We start from the raw sequence: 7,126 nt of genomic DNA on the forward strand, positions 1-7,126 counted from the left end.
TGCACAGCTAAGCTGGAAGTGGCATTTGCGGCTCGCACTAGTGCAGAGTTATCTCAAAGAAAGGGGCCACGGTGTTTCTGTATCTCTATTATGTTGGTGCGGCTTCGGAACTTTTAAATATCTTGATATATCTCGAGAACTACGCATCTGATCAAAAAATATCATAGAACATAAAAAGTAGGAAACCTAATTTTCTACAAAAAAGGTCTCTGAACATTTTGCCGTAGCTCGCTTCGTTTCCGAGATATTTGCAGATTTATCTCAAGGGAAGGGGCCTGACGGACATATTTCGAGATATTTCTTCTTCTTGTTGTTCTTCTTCTGCACAGCTAAGCTGGAAGTGGCATTTGCGGCTCGCACTAGTGCAGAGTTATCTCAAAGAAAGGGGCCACGGTGTTTCTGTACCTCTATTATGTTGGTGCAGCTTCGGAGCTTTTAAATATCTTGATATATCTCGAGAACTACGCATCTGATCAAAAAATATCATAGAACATAAAAAGTAGGAAACCTAATTCTCTACAAAAAAGGTCTCTTAACGTTTTGCAATAGCTCGCTTCGTTTCCGAGATATTTGCAGATTTATCTCAAGGGAGGGGTCCTGACGGACATATTTCGAGATATTTCTTCTTCTTGTTGTTCTTCTTCTGCACAGCTAAACTGGAAGTGGCATTTCCAGCTCGCAATAGTGCAGAGTTATCCCAAAGAAAGGGGCCACGCTGTTTCTGTATCTCTATTATGTTGGTGCGGCTTCGGAACTTTTAAATATCTCGATATATCTCGAAAACTACGCTTCTGATCAAAAAATATCATAGAACATAAATTGTAGGAAACATAATTCTCTACAAAAAAGGTCTCTTAACATTTTGCCATAGCTCGCTTCGTTTCCGAGATATTTGCAGATTTATCTCAAGGGAAGGGTCCTGATGGACATATTTCGAGATATTTCTTCTTCTTGTTGTTCTTCTTCTGCACAGCTAAACTGGAAGTGGCATTTGCAGCTCGCAATAGTGCAGAGTTACCTCAAAGAAAGGGGCCACGGTGTTTCTGTATCTCTATTATGTTGGTGCCGCTTCGGAACTTTTAAATATCTGGATATATCTCGAGAACTACGCATCTGATCAAAAAATATCATAGAACATAAAAAGTAGGAAACTTAATTCTCTACAAAAAAGGTCTCTTAACATTTTGCCATAGCTCGCTTCGTTTCCGAGATATTTGCAGATTTATCTCAAGGGAAGGGGTCTGACGGACATATTTCGAGATATTTCTTCTTCTTGTTGTTCTTCTTCTGCACAGCTAAGCTGGAAGTGGCATTTGCAGCTCGCAGTAGTGCAGAGTTATCTCAAAGAAAGGGGCCACGGTGTTTCTGTATCTCTATTATGTTGGTGCGGCTTCGGAATTTTTAAATATCTTGATATATCTCGAGAACTACGCATCTGATCAAAAAATATCATAGAACATAAATTGTAGGAAGCATAATTCTCTACAAAAAAGGTCGCTTAACATTTTGCCATAGCTCGCTTCGTTTCCGAGATATTTGCAGATATATCTCAAGGGAAGGGGCCTGACGGACATATTTCGAGATATTTCTTCTTCTTGTTGTTCTTCTTCTGCACAGCTAAGCTGGAAGTGGCATTTGCAGCTCGCAATAGTTCAGAGTTATCTCAAAGAAAGGGGCCACGGTGTTTCTGTATCTCTATTATGTTGGTGCGGCTTCGGAACTTTTAAATATCTTGATATATCTCGAGAACTACGCATCTGATCAAAAAATATCATAGAACATGAAAAGTAGGAAACTTAATTCTCTACAAAAAAGGTCTCTTAACATTTTGCCATAGCTCTCTTCGTTTCCGAGATATTTGCAGATTTATCTCAAGGGAAGGGGCCTGGCGGACGTATTTCGAGATATTTCTTCTTCTTGTTGTTCTTCTTCTGCACAGCTAAGCTGGAAGTGGCATTTGCGGCTCGCACTAGTGCAGAGTTATCTCAACGAAAGGGGCCACGGTGTTTCTGTATCTCTATTATGTTGGTGCGGCTTCGGAACTTTTAAATATCTTGATATATCTCGAGAACTACGCGTCTGATCAAAAAATATCATAGAACATAAAAAGTAGGAAACTTAATTCTCTACAAAAACGGTCTCTTAACATTTTGCCATAGCTCGCTTCGTTTCCGAGATATTTGCAGATTTATCTCAAGGGAAGGGGCCTGACGGACATATTTCGAGATATTTCTTCTTCTTGTTGTTCTTCTTCTGCACAGCTAAGCTGGAAGTGGCATTTGCGGCTCGCACTAGTGCAGAGTTATCTCAAAGAAAGGGGCCACGGTGTTTCTGTATCCCTATTATGTTGGTGCGGCTTCGGAACTTTTAAATATCTCGATATATCTCGAAAACTACGCTTCTGATAAAAAAATATCATAGAACATAAATTGTAGGAAACATAATTTTCTACAAAAAACGTCTCTTAACATTTTGCCATAGCTCGCTTCGTTTCCGAGATATTTGCAGATTCAGCTCAAAGGAACTGGCCTGACGGACATATTTCGAGATATTCCTTCTTCTTGTTGTTCTTCTGCACAGCTAAGCTGGAAGTGGCATTTGCAGCTCGCAATAGTGCAGAGTTATCTCAAAGAAAGGGGCCACGGTGTTTCTGTATCTCTATTATGTTGGTGCGGCTTCGGAACTTTTAAATATCTCGATATATCTCGAAAACTACGCTTCTGATCAAAAAATATCATAGAACATAAATTGTAGGAAACATAATTGTCTACAAAAAAGGTCTCTTAACATTTTGCCATAGCTCTCTTCGTTTCCGAGATATTTGCAGATTTATCTCAAGGGAAGGGGCCTGGCGGACATATTTCGAGATATTTCTTCTTCTTGTTGTTCTTCTTCTGCACAGCTAAGCTGGAAGTGGCATTTGCAGCTCGCAATAGTTCAGAGTTATCTCAAAGAAAGGGGCCACGGTGTTTCTGTATCTCTATTATGTTGGTGCGGCTTCGGAACTTTTAAATATCTTGATATATCTCGAGAACTACGCATCTGATCAAAAAATATCATAGAACATGAAAAGTAGGAAACTTAATTCTCTACAAAAAAGGTCTCTTAACATTTTGCCATAGCTCTCTTCGTTTCCGAGATATTTGCAGATTTATCTCAAGGGAAGGGGCCTGACGGACGTATTTCGAGATATTTCTTCTTCTTGTTGTTCTTCTTCTGCACAGCTAAGCTGGAAGTGGCATTTGCGGCTCGCACTAGTGCAGAGTTATCTCAAGGAAAGGGGCCACGGTGTTTCTGTATCTCTATTATGTTGGTGCGGCTTCGGAACTTTTAAATATCTTGATATATCTCGAGAACTACGCGTCTGATCAAAAAATATCATAGAACATAAAAAGTAGGAAACTTAATTCTCTACAAAAACGGTCTCTTAACATTTTGCCATAGCCCGCTTCGTTTCCGAGATATTTGCTGATATATTTCAAGGGAAGGGGCCTGACGGGCATATTTCGAGATATTTCTTCTTCTTGTTGTTCTTCTTCTGCACAGCTAAGCTGGAAGTGGCATTTGCGGCTCGCACTAGAGCACAGTTATCTCAAAGAAAGGGGCCACGGTGTTTCTGTATCTCTATTATGTTGGTGCGTCTTCGGAACTTTTAAATATCTCGATATATCTCGAAAACTACGCTTCTGATCAAAAAATATCATAGAACATAAATTGTAGGAAACATAATTCTCTACAAAAAACGTCTCTTAACATTTTGCCATAGCTCGCTTCGTTTCCGAGATATTTGCAGATTCAGCTCAAAGGAACTGGCCTGACGGACATATTTCGAGATATTTCTTCTTCTTGTTGTTCTTCTTCTGCACAGCTAAGCTGGAAGTGGCATTTGCAGCTCGCAATAGTGCAGAGTTATCTCAAAGAAAGGGGCCACGGTATTTCTGTATCTCTATTATGTTGGTGCGGCTTCGGAACTTTTAAATATCTTGATATATCTCGAGAACTACGCATCTGATCAAAAAATATCATAGAACATGAAAAGTAGGAAACTTAATTCTCTACAAAAAAGGTCTCTTAACATTTTGCCATAGCTCTCTTCGTTTCCGAGATATTTGCAGATTTATCTCAAGGGAAGGGGCCTGACGGACGTATTTCGAGATATTTCTTCTTCTTGTTGTTCTTCTTCTGCACAGCTAAGCTGGAAGTGGCATTTGCGGCTCGCACTAGTGCAGAGTTATCTCAACGAAAGGGGCCACGGTGTTTCTGTATCTCTATTATGTTGGTGCGGCTTCGGAACTTTTAAATATCTTGATATATCTCGAGAACTACGCGTCTGATCAAAAAATATCATAGAACATAAAAAGTAGCAAACTTAATTCTCTACAAAAACGGTCTCTTAACATTTTGCCATAGGCCGCTTCGTTTCCGAGATATTTGCTGATATATTTCAAGGGAAGGGGCCTGACGGGCATATTTCGAGATATTTCTTCTTCTTGTTGTTCTTCTTCTGCACAGCTAAGCTGGAAGTGGCATTTGCGGCTCGCACTAGTGCACAGTTATCTCAAAGAAAGGGGCCACGGTGTTTCTGTATCTCTATTATGTTGGTGCGTCTTCGGAACTTTTAAATATCTCGATATATCTCGAAAACTACGCTTCTGATCAAAAAATATCATAGAACATAAATTGTAGGAAACATAATTCTCTACAAAAAACGTCTCTTAACATTTTGCCATAGCTCGCTTCGTTTCCGAGATATTTGCAGATTCAGCTCAAAGGAACTGGCCTGACGGACATATTTCGAGATATTTCTTCTTCTTGTTGTTCTTCTTCTGCACAGCTAAGCTGGAAGTGGCATTTGCGGCTCGCACTAGTGCACAGTTATCTCAAAGAAAGGGGCCACGGTGTTTCTGTATCTCTATTATGTTGGTGCGGCTTCGGAACTTTTAAGTATCTCGATATATCTCGAAAACTACGCTTCTGATCAAAAAATATCATAGAACATAAAAAGTAGGAAACTTAATTCTCTACAAAAACGGTTTCTTAACATTTTGCCATAGCTCGCTTCGTTTCCGAGATATTTGCAGATATATTTCAAGGGAAGGGGCCTGACGGACATATTTCGAGATATTTCTTCTTCTTGTTGTTCTTCTTCTGCACAGCTAAGCTGGAAGTGGCATTTGCGGCTCGCACTAGTGCAGAGTTATCTCAAAGAGAGGGGCCACGGTGTTTCTGTATCTCTATTATGTTGGTGCGGCTTCGGAACTTTTAAATATCTCGATATATCTCGAAAACTACGCTTCTGATCAAAAAATATCATAGAACATAAATTGTAGGAAACATAATTGTCTACAAAAAAGGTCTCTTAACATTTTGCCATAGCTCGCTTCGTTTCCGAGATATTTGCAGATTTATCTCAAGGGAAGGGTCCTGATGGACATATTTCGAGATATTTCTTCTTCTTGTTGTTCTTCTTCTGCACAGCTAAACTGGAAGTGGCATTTCCAGCTCGCAATAGTGCAGAGTTATCTCAAAGAAAGGGGCCACGGTGTTTCTGTATCTCTATTATGTTGGTGCGGCTTCGGAACTTTTAAATATCTTGATATATCTCGAGAACTACGCATCTGATCAAAAAATATCATAGAACATGAAAAGTAGGAAACTTAATTCTCTACAAAAAAGGTCTGTTAACATTTTGCCATAGCTCGCTTCGTTTCCGAGATATTTGCAGATTTATCTCAAGGGAAGGGGCCTGACGGACATATTTCGAGATATTTCTTCTTCTTGTTGTTCTTCTTCTGCGCAGCTAAGCTGGAAGTGGCATTTGCAGCTCGCAATAGTGCAGAGATATCTCAAAGAAAGGGGCCACGGTGTTTCTGTGTCTCTATTATGTTGGTGCGGCTTCGGAACTTTTAAATATCTTGATATATCTCGAGAACTACGCGTCTGATCAAAAAATATCATAGAACATAAAAAGTAGGAAACATAATTCTCTACAAAAAAGGTCTCTTAACATTTTGCCATAGCTCGCTTCGTTTCCGAGATATTTGCAGATTTATCTCAAAGGAACTGGCCTGACGGACATATTTCGAGATATTTCTTCTTCTTGTTGTTCTTCCTCTGCACAGCTAAGCTGGAAGTGGCATTTGCAGCTCGCAATAGTGCAGAGTTATCTCAAAGAAAGGGGCCACGGTGTTTCTGTATCTCTATTATGTTGGTGCGGCTTCGGAACTTTTAAATATCTTGATATATCTCGAGAACTACGCGTCCGATCAAAAAATATCATAGAACATAAAAAGTAGGAAACTTAATTCTCTACAAAAACGGTTTCTTAACATTTTGCCATAGCTCGCTTCGTTTCCGAGATATTTGCAGATATATTTCAAGGGAAGGGGCCTGACGGACATATTTCGAGATATTTCTTCTTCTTGTTGTTCTTCTTCTGCACAGCTAAGCTGGAAGTGGCATTTGCGGCTCGCACTAGTGCAGAGTTATCTCAAAGAAAGGGGCCACGGTGTTTCTGTATCTCAATTATGTTGGTGCGGCTTCGGAACTTTTAAATATCTCGATATATCTCGAAAACTACGCTTCTGATCAAAAAATATCATAGAACATAGATTGTAGGAAACATAATTCTCTACAAAAAAGGTCTCTTAACATTTTGCCATAGCTCGCTTCGTTTCCGAGATATTTGCAGATTTATCTCAAGGGAAGGGGCCTGACGGACATATTTCGAGATATTTCTTCTTCTTGTTGTTCTTCTTCTGCGCAGCTAAGCTGGAAGTGGCATTTGCAGCTCGCAATAGTGCAGAGTTATCTCAAAGAAAAGGGCCACGGTGTTTCTGTATCTCTATTATGTTGGTGCGGCTTCGGAACTTTTAAATATCTTGATATATCTCGAGAACTACGCGTCCAATCAAAAAATATCATAGAACATAAAAAGTAGGAAACTTAATTCTCTACAAAAACGGTTTCTTAACATTTTGCCATAGCTCGCTTCGTTTCCGAGATATTTGCAGATATATTTCAAGGGAAGGGGCCTGACGGACATATTTCGAGATATTTCTTCTTCTTGTTGTTCTTCTTCTGCACAGCTAAGCTGGAAGTGGCATTTGCGGCTCGCACTAGTGCA

This window comes from Osmia lignaria, unplaced genomic scaffold, assembly GCF_051020975.1.
Source record: "Osmia lignaria lignaria isolate PbOS001 unplaced genomic scaffold, iyOsmLign1 scaffold0013, whole genome shotgun sequence".
NCBI classification, from domain to species: Eukaryota; Metazoa; Arthropoda; class Insecta; order Hymenoptera; family Megachilidae; genus Osmia; species Osmia lignaria.